Raw genomic sequence first — 15,070 nt, 5'->3', positions numbered from 1 at the left:
AGGCTCAGCTTCTATCTGCTGGAGCTTTAGAGTCATGAAAGAGGTGACTTGTTTGAAACATAAGATCCCAAGCTTCTTGACAGGTTGAATGTGGAGAGAATGTCTCCTCTTCTTTGAAGGAAATATAATCACTGTTTAAAATTTAAAGGAGTCACCTATTGAAAAGTGGTGATACAAAATTCTTTCTTTACAGTGGGTTATGATGCTTTGGAAATCTCTTCTTGAAAAAGACATTGGAAGCAGGGCTTGATAGATTCTGCTTTGTCAGAGTAGGTAGATATGTGGATTTGAGGTTATAATCAGATCAGACATGATCTTATTAAATTGGGGAGCAGGCTTGAAGGGCCGTTTTTTATGGCCTTGCCTGGTTTGATCTACACATCACTCCACACTAACAGCAATGCGGTGGACTCTTAACTGAATGGAATAGCAACCTACCAGTTGTACCAAACCACTAAATAAAAACACAAAAAAAAAAGCAACATGGAACTAGGCATCAGAAATAACAATGGCAGAGCTAGTCTTGTTGACCTGCAAAATCCTCCTTACAAACATTCTGGGTTTCTGTCAAAGTGGGAGAGCTCTTCCTATCTAGACAAATAATAGTGTGGCAGTCTTACTCACAGAACCATACTTTATAAGTCAATATCCCAGACACCACACCCTACATTTTTACATATATCCTATCTAACCTTTAGACTGGTATAGGCGGCAGCACCTTGGAATACATCAGCAGGGAATTGTCCTGGGGGTCTTAAATATTGACTCTGGACCCCCATGTAGCCTCATGACATCAGGTCAAACACGGTTAGGGAACCTCCTGCTGATTACCACCTATGGTCCTCCCTCAGCTGATGAATCAATACTCTTCCATGTTGAACACCAGTTAGAGGAAGTAGTAAGAGTGGCAAGGGCATAGAATGTCTTCTGGTTTGTGGCATTTAATGTCAACCAGCCGGGGTAGCTTGACAGCATCACGACTGACTGAGTTGCCCGAGTGGGGTTGTGGCAGATTGTGGGGGAACCAACAAAGTGAAAATCTACTAGACCAGATTCTCAATGTACCTATCACAAATACACCTGCTACTGACAGAATAGGTGAGAATGATCATTGCACAATCCTTGTGAAGGCAAAACCTCCATCTTCACTCTAAACATATCCTTCATACCTTTTATTTAGTTGTGTGACATGGGTTAGAATAGATTCAAAACAAATCCAGAGTTCAAAATTGGGCCATCAGCAGCATTGTTTTCAACGGTAATTTGTAAAATCACAGCCCCCTTTTACCATCGAGCCAAAGGAGCGACATAGTTCATTAAAGAGTGGAGAAGGACATACCAGCAGGAGCACCAGGCACATATAAAAATGTGGAATCAACTAGATGAAGCTACATCACAGGATTACTTGCATGCCAAACACCATAAGTAGTATCCACTCAACAGACCTAAGTGATTCCACAACCAATGGATCATATCAGAACTCTTATATTGCTATAGCTAGTTGTGAATTAAACAAGAGGGGGAGTAGACTCCATCAATATCCTAATTTTGATGAGGGTGGAGCAAAAGACAAAGATTGAAATACTTGTAACCAATGTGAGCAAGCTGATAGAATGTCCATCCAAAAAAAATTGCATCTCACTGAAAGACCAGTACAGATTACACACTATATTCGTGTTGCACCATTTGCCTCCAACTGTGTTTTCACTCTTCATGCTGCCTGTGAGAGGTATCTCTCTTGCTCAACATTCCGACAAGAGATGTTCCTTTACTATGATTCACCTTTTAGAAAAAGCTAAAGACAATTGAGAGCAACGTTGGTATGTTAGCCAGCATGTAGCTTTCAATACAGTACATCCAGTGAAAAATATACTCTAGGTTGGATTTTGCAGTCATTGCTGACTTCAAAAGAAAACTGTCTCAAAATCTAGCAATTTCAGCGGTGTGACCTTTTCTTATTCCAAGTGACAGATCATTAGCCATCAAGATTATTTAACCACGAATCACACTGAAATATGCACCCAGACAGCCAACAAGGAAATGAAACCACAGAATTCCATCACTATAATTTTTGTTAATATCTAGAGCAAAATAAATTATTAGAATTTACAGAGGACTTTCAGGTTAAAAGATAAAAGAGCAATTTATAATTAAAATATTGAATAATATAATGGAGAAATTTGATATTTAAAAATAGAATTAATATTTCACGGCCACTGAGTTTGTTTAGCTGTATTTATGAACTTCTAGATTTAAACCTAGTTACATGACAATTAACAAGATAACACTGTGCAAATTTTTCAGGTGTTTTTGCAATAGATGAAGATGCAAGAGTGAAAGTTCTTGCAAGTGACAGATTCCCCACAGATTGTAGGCTATGAAAATCCTAGCAGGTCACCTTCTAAAGAAGCATAGAGTCACTCTCAGCAACTCCAGCAAGTGTGGACACCAGAAGTTGCTATTAGTTTCAGAGGAGTAATGGTGATAGATGCGATCAATTTTGCTGTAATTACTATTGCAAAACATGAGTCAATATGTTGTGAAGTGAAGAAGGAATTAATACTTACAATCTGAAGTCTTTTCCTCAGTAAAGGGTTCTGACATCTGAAATAAAACAGAAGGAGCTATTTGGAACTAGACATGCCACAGTCAGCAGATTGACAACTTCATAGATCTCCAGCAGATCATCAGTGACTGAAATTTTAGACTTAATCAGAAAATCAATATTAAGAAATTTTGTGAAAATGCTATATACTGAAAACTTGACTCAAACATTATAAATATTGATAAAACAACTCATTTATCGATTGCTTCTTTAACTCTATGATTTCTAAGTCATTCTGAGCAGATATCTCTGCCTCCTGCACACTTATTTTCCTCAACTCTCAGCATTCTTCTGTATTCCCTCCACTGGTCAATCTCTGCACTTGGCTAACACTCATCACATTCAGTGTTTTGGGACAGAGGTAGTAAAGTCCGTAATCAGTTCCAACTTAACCTTAATGAAAGCTGCAGCAGGCTCAATAGGCCAAATGGCCTATGATTGCTACAATTATTTAGGGTATCATGTACCTTTTAATATCTTTGTAATTCACTGTCATGGCATTGCAAAATCTCACAAACTGTCCCAACGCCACAGTGTTGGTGATAAGTTATTCATGAAGGCTTGGTTGACCAAATCAACAACTTGCATTCATAAGCAGCCCATATCATAATAAAATGTCCCAAAGTATTTCACAGGAATGTTACAAAGTAAAATTTAACAACAAGCATGAAAGGTTGCAGCATAACAGACAGCTGAAGTTTTGTTTGGAAATGAGAGTCTTAAAAACAGATTGAGAGACTGAACAGTTTAGGCACTAAAGGAATAGCCATCAACTGTTGTTGAGAAATTTAAATTCTATATGTTCAAAAGGCCTAGATTAAAGGAGAACAGATTCCAGAAAGTTGTAAGCTACAAAAGGTACGAACAAGGAACAACAGCAAGCCACTCGGCCTTTTGAACCTTCTCCATCATTCAAGCAGATCACGATTTGAACTTCAACTCTACATTCCTGCATGTGCCCAATAAGCTGTCATCCTCTTGGTAATTAAGAATATGTCTAACAAGCTTAGTTTTAAAAGTACATGAATATAAAGCATCCACTGCCTTTTGAGGAAGAGAATTCCCAAGAGACTCGAACCTCAGAGAGAAAAGGTTCCCTTATCTTTGTCTTAAATAGGCAACTTCTTATTCTTAAACTATGACCCCTAGTTCTAGAATCTCCCACAAGAATCATCCTTTCAACATCCAGCCCGCTCAAGATCTTACATGTTTCAATTAAGTCACCCTGACTCTAAGTTCCAGAGGGTACAAGCCTAGCCTGTTGAGGCTGCCTTCATAAAAATAGTCCATTCAAGGTGACAATTAAAATAACAAGCGACACTATTCGTTCAGCAAACCTTCTTTGAACTGTGTCCAATGCATTAACATCCTTCCTTAAATATGTGACCATTATTCTAGATGTGGTCTCATCAATACCCTGTGAAGCTAAAGTATAACCTTCCAATTCTTGCATTCAATTCTGTTTGCATAAGCCACAATATTCTATTAGCTTTTCTGACTTCTTGCGTATGAACCTTCAGTGACTCGTGCAATAGGACACCTAGACCTTTCTGCATCTCAGAGTTCTAACTGCTCATCATTTAGAGAATATGCTTTTTAAAGCTTCTGTCAAATGGACAACTTGACTTTCCCACAGTGTACTCCATGCTCGAGATCTTTCACCACTCACTTAATCTATCTCTATTATTTTTTACACTCCTTATGTCCTCTTCACAACTCACTTTCTTCCCCCGACACGATTATAGAGACAGGGAGTCATGAGGCCAGGAAACAAGTTGCAAACAAAGGATCAGAGTTTTAATATGGAGGTTTTGTTTAATTGTGAGCCAATATAGAATAGCAAAAGTTTACAAGAGGAATGATGGGTGAATGTAAATTGGTGAGGGTTAGAATACAGGGAGAGATTTAGATGACCCCAGTTTATAAGTATAGAATATGGGATGCTGACTGGCAGCCTGTTGAAACGATCAAGTACAGAGGTAACAAAAAAAGATTTCATCAGAAAATGAACTGAGACAGAGATGTTAGAAATTCTCAGCAATTCAGCACCTTTGCAGAGAAATAGAGTTAAGACTTCAGATTGATAACCTTTTATTAGAATAGAAGGAAGACTGAAACATAAGTGTTTTTACTGGGATGGATCAAAGGGAATTTATTGTAGGATGACAGGATAGAGAGTAGGGGAATTAACTAATAAAATACTTAATAATACAAATACCAAAAAAAGTGGCAACGGATAAATTTTTGAAACAAAGGTTGTGCCCAGATAAGGCATGAATGGCGATGTAGCAGCTATCTTATTGAAACATGGAGGAATAAAGAAACTAGCCAGCAATGGAAAAAAAAAGATGGAAGCAGAGGCTATGATCTAAAGTTGAACTCAACATTCAGTCAAGGCTGTTAAGTATTAAGATGAAAGATAGTCTTCTTCAGTGGGTATTGTGCTTCACTGGAATACCATAGCAGGCCACGGATAGCAAGGTCAGAATGGGAACAAGATGGACAATTAAAATAACAAGCAACAGAAAGCTTTATCGAGAATAAAGGATGTCAGAAGTGCTGGGTGGCAGGTTGTATCAATAGAACTGATACAACAGAAAAATTACATGAATCCCTACAAGAAGCAGGATGTGAGGAAGTGTGCAAAGTGGCTGTGGGACTGAGAACTTGTACTGTACATTAGTTGATAAACTATCACCAGGAAAGGAGATACAGAAGTCAGGGAGGAGAGGAGTCAGAGGTAGAATAAGGTGAAGGTGATAGAAGAGTGGAAATTGGAAACACATTCAATGAAATTTTCCAGCATATGGCACAAGCAGAAGGTGGCACTAATACAGTTCATATAGTCAATCTTAGTGATGGCATGAATATATGGTCAGAAGCGGAAGTAGAACACCAAGACTTTGAACAAGCTTTCTGTCTGAGATAGTTGCCTGGGAGATGAATGGAGTCAGTGGTGAGGGACAGACTGCGTATCACAGACCAAAGTCAATGGTTTGCATCTTTCTCCAGTTAAGTATTGGGAAATTTCTGCCTAACCTGTACCATATGTTGGACAAGCATCTGACAAATCATAAGCAGCATGATCTGACTGAGCTCTAATCTTTGTCACCAAATTTGTTGCAAAATTTCCACCTATTAAGCAACGTAATTGTAAACAAATAATACAACAATCAAATGCCATTCCAAATTATTGCAGAACCACCTTTCTGAGTCCAAAGTTCCGATGAAGCATGAATTTGCACCATCAGTTCCAAACCAGTTCAAACCTCAGATGTCAGATATTGCTTAAAACACTTCAGAATCCAAAGGGATAGTGACATAATTTGAAATCAACCCAAAACAAACGTTGCCACAAGTTCAACCCCTTATGGACCCACAGACTACCCTTGTGGTGGAGCATATCATACACAAAACCATACTCTGATGCAATCTAACCTTCAGAAAAAAAAAGGAGTAATACTACAATTCAGAGCATATAATGTCATAGACACAACTGAAGCAAATAAAATGGCATCACCCTTGACAAATATCCTCAACTATTGCATAACATGGATAAAGTCTTCTGAGAGTCAGTAGGAAATGAAAAGTTTATCTCTGCTATGGCTATCAGTTTAAAATAGACAATGCCTACTTCATTGTCTATTTCAAATGAGATGATCCATGTGCTGGGAAAAGCTTGTATTTTCTTTTACACAATATCCCCTTTAGAACGAAGTGGGATGGGGAGTACTCTGAAGCATGCTTAACTGCTTTAAATGATCAAGACATCATTAAAGTTCCAAGAAGTGCCCATGATTTCCAAGGTTCCCAAAGGGACAAACACCTAGGGTGTAAAGGGTAAACAGGAGGCTAATCACAGTTAGGTTGGGGCAGCTGGTTTTTCTCATTTGGCAATTCAAACACATTGAGAAAAGAAATAAGCAAGGTTGCCTCTGATTGCCAAACAGAAAATATCCAGTCTTTGAACAGAGAGTAGAACAAATACAGTATTCTTGTATGTGTTATCAAAGAGCAAAGAAGGGAAAAGGATTGCAGATTGGACTGGAGCCATTACTGTTGTTTATGTTGCCAACAACCACCACACCATTTCAAAAAGTTGGAGAAGCAAGTCTCTGGGGATTCTGTGCAATTGAGACTTTATTGAGAGAGTGTTCATAGAAGTGATTCTTGCTGCTGGCAAGATGTTTAGATAGAATATCACTCGAAGGTTGAGATAATTGAGTGGAAGTGAGAAATCCTATAAAGCAGAAGCAGAGTTGGACAGGCTGTGAGATTGCATGTGGTCCACCATGTGTTTGGGAAATAATGAGGGTGCTTGTAACTACATGGGCCATACCTTTATTGCGTTGATTATTCTAAGCGAAATTTACCTTCTTATTTATATACTGTTCACCTGTTAATTTAGTGTTTGAATTATTTTGAATCCAGTTGGCTTGTTACAGTACAAGTTATAAAAAGTGAAACCTTGAACATCTGTTTTTTTTATTATTCGCTTGGCTGATGGTTCCTTCCATTTAAAACTTATCAATCTGCACGGGGATCATAAAAGCAAAATATTGCAGATGCTGGGAAACAGAACATAAAACCAAAGGTCCTGAAAACACTTGCAGTTCAGGCAGCATCTGTGGAAAGAAACAGAACTAACCTTTTAACTTTTCAGATTTCACTTTGATAATGCTTGACCTACTGAGTACTTCCAATATTACATATCTTTATTTAACATTCTGGGCAACAGTGATCCTCATAATGACTTGAGACATGAACTCTGTTGCTGCTTGATTTGGCAAGCATTTCCAGCTTTTTATTTTAATGTCACTGGTTGGCACACTGGCTATTTAATTTGTAACAGCTGACACATTTTGAAATTAATTCCTTTCCTCTTTATAATATCCACCAAATTTGTACTACTTTCTTAAAAGCAATATAATTTGAGAAACTGAAGTGTAGATGTTGGTTGTTGACAGCATCATTTTGATGAGCAGAATCAAAATGAGCAGAATGCTCAAGTAAATGCTGTGTAGCCTTACAATGATGTCACAGAGCTACTTAAATAGCACAGTATAGATTGAAGATGGGAGCGGGATAGAACTTATGGTAAAGCAAGAAGTACTTGTAGGTAAGTCTCTTAATGTACCATTAAATTCAGAACCTGTGGTATCGTCTAACATAGTCTGAAGGAACGCCTAATTGAATGAAGGAACAAGATGGATATGTTAACTGGATGCAAACAGACTGAATAAATATGAAGAGCTAGTAATCAGTAATGGGGTGTGGTTAACTGAAATAAAGCTCTCACTAGAAATGAGGACTTGAACTCTGTTTAAATACAGTTATTGTGTGCATAACACTTGGTAGATCTCAGATTACCATGCAAGCTTATATATAGTGTTAACATGCATTAAATAGATTTCTACAGATGACTAACCTTGAATACAGATCTTGACTTTGCCTTCTCCTCTCTCTTGAAAACAAACTCTCAGCTGTGGCCCTAAAACCACATGATAAAATAAAGTGAAAATATGTTTCCAGAGAGTTTTATCAATTTTATCTAAGAACCATTAGTTACACCACACTTCCAAATAAATACAAATTGTAAAGTTTAACAACTCCTTTTTTTATTCACTTGTGGGACAGTATTGCTGCTGGCTGACATTTATTATCCATCCAGGTGAGCATTTCGGGACAGTGACCACAACTCGGTGACTTTTACTTTAGTGATGGAGAGGGATAAGTGTGCACTGCAGGGCAAGAGCTATAGCTGGGGACAGGGAAATTATGATGCGGTGAGGCATGACTTAGGATGCGTGGATTGGAAAAACAGGCTTCAAGAGAAGAATACTAATGATATGTAGAGATTGTTCAAGGAACAGCTACTGAGTGTCCTTGATAAGTATGTACCAGTCAGGCATGGAGTTAAGGGTCTTGTGAGGGAGCCGTGGTTTAATAAGGAATTGGAATCCCTTGTGAAAGGGAAGAAGGCGGCATATGTAAAGATGAGGCGTGAAGGTTCAGTTGGGGCGATTGAGAGTTATAAGGTAGCCAGGAAGGATCTAAAGAGAGAGCTAAGAGCAGCGAGAAGGGGACATGAAAAGTCCTTAGCTGGTAGGATTAGGGAAAATCCAAAGGCTTTCTATCGGTATGTCAGGAATAAAAGGATGACTAGGGTAGGTATCGGTCCAGTCAAGGATAGTAGTGGGAAGTTGTGTGTGGAGGCGGAGGAGATTGGAGAGACACTAAATCAATACTTTTCATCAGTATTCACTCAGGAACAGGACACTGTTGCTGGTGTGAATATTGAGTCACAAGTGATTAGAATGGATGGCATTGAAGTATGTAGGGAAGAGGTTTTGGGAATACTGGAAAGGATGAAAATAGATAAGTCTCCTGGGCCTGATGGCATTAATCCTAGGATCCTCTGGGAAGCTAGGGAGGAGATAGCAGAGCCATTGGCCTGGATTTTTATGTTGTCATTGTCAACGGGAATAGTACCAGAAGACTGGAGGATGGCGAATGTGGTCCCCTTGTTCAAGAAGGGGAGTAGGGATAGCCCGAGTAACTATAGGCTAGTGAGTCTGACTTCTGTGGTGGGCAAAGTCTTAGAGAGAATTGTAAGGGATAAGATTTATGAACATCTGGATAGGAATAATGTGATCAAGGATAGTCAGCATGGTTTTGTGAAGGGCAGGTCGTGCCTCACAAACCTTATTGAGTTCTTTGAGCAGGTGACTAAGGAGGTGGACGAGGGTAAAGCAGTAGATGTTGTGTATATGGATTTTAGTAAGGCGTTCGATAAGGTACCCCATGGTAGACTAATGCAAAAACTACGGAGGTATGGCACTGAGGGTGCATTAGAGGTTTGGATTAGAAATTGGCTGGCTGGAAGGAGACAGAGGGTAGTAGTTGATGGTATAGGTTCATCTTGGAGTGCAGTTACTAGCGGTGTACCTCAAGGATCTGTTTTGGGACCATTGCTTTTTGTTATCTTTATAAATGATCTAGAGGAGGGGCTTGAAAGCTGGGTGAGTAAGTTTGCGGATGACACTAAAGTCGGTGGAGTTGTGGATAGTGAGGAAGGATGTGGCAGGTTACAGCGGGATATAGACAAGTTGCAAAGCTGGGCAGAAAGGTGGCAAATGGAATTCAAAGTGTGAAGTCATTCACTTTGGTAGGAGTAACAAGAAGATGGATTACTGGGCTAATGGTAGGCTACTTGGTAGTGTGGATGAGCAGAGGGATCTTGGTGTCCATGTACACAGATCTCTGAAAGTTGCCACCCAGGTAAGTAGTGCTGTGAGGAAGGTATATGGTGTACTGGGCTTTATTGGCAGAGGAATTGAGTCCCGGAGTCCTGAGGTCATGTTGCAGTTGTATAAGACTCTGGTGCGGCCTCATCTGGAGTATTGTGTGCAGTTTTGGTCGCCATACTATAGGAAGGATGTGGAGGCATTGGAACGAGTGCAGAGGAGGTTTACCAGGATGTTGCCTGGTATGGTAGGAAGATCGTATGAGGAAAGGCTGAGGCACTTGGGGCTGTTCTCATTGGAGAAAAGAAGGTTTAGGGGAGATTTGATAGAGGTGTACAAGATGATTAGGGGTTTAGATAGGGTAGACACTGAGAACCTTTTACCGCTAATGGAGTCAGCTGTTACAAGGGGACACAGCTTTAAATTAAGGGGTGGAAGGTATAGGACAGATGTTAGGGGTAGATTCTTTACACAGCGGGTTGTGAGTTCATGGAATGCCCTGCCAGTAGCAGTGGTGAACTCTCCCTCTTTATGGTCATTTAAGCTGGCATTGGATAGGCATTTGGAAGTTATTGGGCTAGTGTAGGTTAGGTAGGATTCGGTCAGCGCAACATTGAGGGCCGAAGGGCCTGTACTGCGCTGTATTTTTCTATGTTCTATGTTCTATATCCCTGGTGCACTTGAGGAGGAGGTTGTGAGCTGCCTTCTTGAACTGCTGCATTCAATCTGCTGTAAGTAGATCCACAATGTTCTTGAAAAGGGAGTTCCAGGATTTTGATCCAGTAACAGTGAAGGAACGGCAATATATTTTGAAGTCAGAATGATGAATAATTTGGAAGGGAACTTGCAGGTGGTAGTGTTCCCAAGAATCTCATGCCCTTGTCCTTCTAGATCAAAGAGGCTGTGATTTTGGAAGACACTAAGGTTCTTTGGCAAATTTCTGCTTTGCATCTTGCAGATAGTAGACACAGCTGCTACAGAGTGTTGGTGGAGGAGTAGTGGATGTGGTACCAATCAAGTGACGCTACTTTGTCCTGGATAATGTCAAGCTTCTGGAATGTTATTGGAGCTGCACCATGCCAGTCAAGTGGGGATTATTCCTTCACACTCCTGACTTATGCCTTGTGGATGGCGGACAGGCTTTGGAGAGTTAGGAGGGGAATTACTCATTGCAGTACTCCTAATGTCTGAACTGCTCTTGTAGCCACTGTTAAATGTGGCGAAACCAGTTAAGTGTCCAGTCAATAATAACCCCAGGGTGTTAGTAGTGGAAGATTTGGTGATGGCACCATTATCAAATGTAAAAGGCCAATGGTTAGATTGTCTCCTCATTGGAGATAGTCATTGGCTGGCATTTGTGTGGCACCTACGTTACTTGCCACTGCACAAGTCTGGATATTGTCCAAGTCTGTTGCATTTAACACGGACTGGCTTCAGTCCCTGAGTTGCTGCAAATGGTGTAGAATCATTGTATAAATCATGGTTGAACCTCGCTGTTCTGACCTAATGATGGAGGGAAGGTCAATGATGAAGTAACTAAAGATGATTGGGCTGAAGACACTATCCTGAGGAAGTCCTGCAGACGTGCCCTCAAGCTATTTTTGACTGACCACCAATAAACTTCTTCCCTGGAGCCAGGCATGAATACAACCGGCAGAGAATTGACCCCATGATTTCCATTTTTAAAATCGAGAAAAACCCTAACATCACTTCATAAGACATGCATGCATTTATTTTCTCATCATGACAGGTAACATAGGAGAGCTACAGTTTGCACTAAATAAAAAGATGCTACAGTGATAATATCAAAGCAAATTAAATTAAAATCATGGAGGTTTAGACAAAAACAAATAAGTACATTTGATACAATTAAATTATAGTAGAAATGCAATGGAAATAACTATGCCAGATAAAGCTTGGAAAAAGCTATAGAGTTAAGTCGTAACTGTACCAAAATCTCATTGAATGGCACAACAGGCTTGAGGGGCTAAAACTGCCTACAATAGTTTCCATATTGGAAACTTGAATAACGAGCCAAACAATGAACGTACAACCTAAGAAAATGATGTTCTAACTAGAAAAGTGTAATTTTTCAATTGTAATTCAAAGAACAAGCTGAAGGACTTATAATTATTTGGATTACAGACTCTCAATTTCCTATTAGTAAATAAACACATGTAGACATTGCTGCAAAGAGGGACATGTTGCTGAAGCTTTTCATCTTGTAATCATCAGGACAAATGCAAGAATGTCAAATTTCAACCATTGCAACAATTTGTACTGCAGGAAAAAAAAGATTGCTGACTGGTTGACAAGCCAACTCTCCTGTGTTGAGGCATTAGCATGGAGAAACCAATAGGAAACTACTGGCCCCCCAACCTCCCAAGGAATTCATGTTCACATATTCTGTTGCTTATAAAGTATGGAATCCTGCATATGAATAGATATCACTTCCAGCAAGCATGAATGATTTATGTCACAAGCTTGACGAATTACCTTGGTCAGCACAGATATTAGCATGCTGGGCAGTGTTAAGCAAGTGATGTTCAAATCATCAAATCACATTGAACACTTGCTTTTTTTTGGTTCTGCAGGCACAGGCTGGCTAGGTACGGCAGGTTGGTTCTCTGCCTACTAGGAAGTCAGAGTCACACAGCATGGAAACAGACTCTTCAATTCAACTCGTCCACTGTTACCACACATCCCAATCTGACCTACTCCTATTTGCCAGCATTTGGCTCATATCCCTCGAGACACTTCCTATGCATATACCCATCCAGATGCCTTTTAAAATGTTGTAGTTGTAGCCACCTCCACCGCTGCCTCTGCCAACTCATTTCATACAACACCACCCGCTGTGTGAAAGAGTTACTCTTTAGTTCCTTTTTAATCTTTGCCCTCTCACCTTAAACCTATGCCCTCTAGTTTTAGGATCCCCCACTCTACTGAAGGAACATGTTGTTTCATTTAAAATAATATGCACTGATCAGTTACTATATTATATTTACAAGCTTTACTCTTGGACTTCTCATACAAGTGGAAATAATTTCTTTATGTCTAACCCAATAAGTCCTTTAAAGACATCTACGAAGTCAACCCTCAGCTTTTTATATTATAGTGACAATAGTTCAGCTTGCTCAGCTATGTCTGCAAAGTACATTCTCTCAATTCTGATATCATCCTTACAGATTTTTTTTCACTCTCACTAAATCCTCTATAACCTTTCTATAATACGAAGGCCAGAAGTGTACAATATACCAAAGGACAGTTTACTCTAAATTCAATACAAGTTTTACAGAGTGAAGATTAATCAAGATCAAGGAGAAAATAAAGTTGAATGAGAGAAAAAAAGGTAGCTCACGTGGGGTCAAATGGAGGGAATATTAGAAGCCAATGGGAAGAAACGGAACTGAAAATGAAAATTATAAAGAGGTAAGAAATAAAAAAAAGTAAAAGGTGACAAACTAATAAACCATAAATAAAGGCCAAGGAGATGTGTGTAATGAAGTGAAATTGGTTCTGAAGTTTAAAATATAATAGATCACAGCAATAAAGCCTACAAAGTTTGTGGAAATCATGGACAGTAAATTTTAAGACCAAGTCCTCAAACCCCATTTATATGGAAATGAGCTTTTATTTAATAGTTTTGACAAGGTCTGCATAATCGCAAGTAGGAAGCCTCACTTTGTAGGGAAAAAAGATCAATACTGAAATTAAAAAAGCAGCTTGTCAATAATAAGAGATCATATATTGATTGAAGAACATGTAGAATGTCGTAGTAATGCTAATAAAGCATTTCTTGGATTAGCCTGGGTATTATGACCAGAGGCTCAGCTGTTTTATAGTGCATCTCATTAAAAGGTGACTGGGATACACTAATTTTGCAACAATTAGAATTATTGCACAGAAGACAGTTCATCTTTCCTTTGGAAATGGTATTCTGCAACACAGTATCACTGATTACTAGGGCAACCTTCAAAATATATAATACTTGAAGGCATATTGAAATTTTAGAAGAAAATCATATTGCTGTTATTTATTTTCTTTCCAACCTTTTCCAGCACTTTTCTCTTTTGAAGATAATGAGTTATGTTGGCATAATTTCATAGCTATTGGGATTGCATTGATACTTGGCCAGCTGGATATTCATAAAGTGATCCAGAACAGCACACATACATGAGCCATTTTAGTGTGAAAGGGAAGTTTGCTCTCAATCCCACTGGCAGTTAAGTACAAGAACGTGGCTAACATCTCTTTGCAGCTCAAGTCCAAGTATGACAACCAGCCCAGCATCAAAACGGAAAATAATTTCGTTAGCACAAAGCAGAGCCTGACTTAACTGGTTTTATTGTTCAGTGCCATTATGTGCATTCATTCAACCACAGGATACTCGTTAAAACTGCATTAATATGTGAAATCCAAATTAAAACAACTCGTTGACGAAATAAAAATTGCTCGTCCTAATTATTTAAGGCCGCTTGCTAACCGATTATTACTCTGCCACAATAAGTATAGTAATACAAAAGTCTACTGTTAATGCTGATCAACCAACATGGGATTTGCTTTTGCTGAATGTAACTTAGTTTTCCAAACTATCCAGTCTTCCTGCAAACTATGAAAATTAATGCAGACAAAATAAATCTTCTGGTTACCACAACCACACTGCTTGGAACCAGTCTTTGCCTAAATTTCAATATTCGGAGATTTTAAAAAGTCAAATTAGGTCTTTAGGTGTCTGTGTCACTAAAAGATAGTCCACAATAAAAATCCTGACAACAACTTCCTTGTAGCAATGTTATAACCTTGCAAAAACAAAGAACAAGCATGCACACGACCAAAACAGGTACCACAAAAGGAATTAATCTTGCCCACACTGAGAAAATCAAAGTACAACCCAACAGAGGAAGGAAGGATCCTAGCCTTAAAGGATACATTATTATGCTAACATTGAATAAAAGTAGATCTTAACTGCTCCAGCTTTGTACAATGCTTCCTTTCCATACAGTTCCATATATGCAAGGGAGAAGAAAAAAAAATGGATCAAGTGATTGTGGTGAGAAGCAGGATTGTGGCAGGTGATGATGAGTAGGGACACAGGAAGGAATCAAAGAGTTTTCCTTTTCCACAGATGTTAGTTCCTAAAATATTATTTGGATTAGATTACTTACAGTGTGGAAACAGACCCTTTGGCCCAACAAGTCCACACCGAGCCACCGAA

The 15,070-nt window shown here is 39.1% G+C and overlaps 1 protein-coding gene across 4 annotated transcripts in view; it reads right to left on the bottom strand.

The window, feature by feature from the left end:
• Positions 1-15,070, bottom strand: part of tbc1d16 (TBC1 domain family, member 16) — a 127,765-nt gene that overhangs the window by 103,959 nt on the left and 8,736 nt on the right. For 2 of the 4 annotated variants that reach the window (XM_060844500.1, XM_060844501.1), the window contains exons 2-3: positions 8,034-8,096; positions 2,568-2,604 (exon numbers count right to left, since the gene is read on the bottom strand). The exons of 1 other annotated variant lie outside the window; for it this stretch is intronic. The gene's annotated coding sequence lies outside the window, so the exon portion shown is untranslated. The remainder of the gene's footprint in view (positions 1-2,567; positions 2,605-8,033; positions 8,097-15,070) is intronic. One more of the 4 variants, XM_060844502.1, reaches the window with a different exon arrangement.

This window comes from Hemiscyllium ocellatum, chromosome 25 (assembly GCF_020745735.1).
Source record: "Hemiscyllium ocellatum isolate sHemOce1 chromosome 25, sHemOce1.pat.X.cur, whole genome shotgun sequence".
NCBI lineage: Eukaryota > Metazoa > Chordata > Chondrichthyes > Orectolobiformes > Hemiscylliidae > Hemiscyllium > Hemiscyllium ocellatum.
Note: the sequence above shows the minus strand (reverse complement) of the source record. Positions and strands in the feature narration are given on the sequence as shown.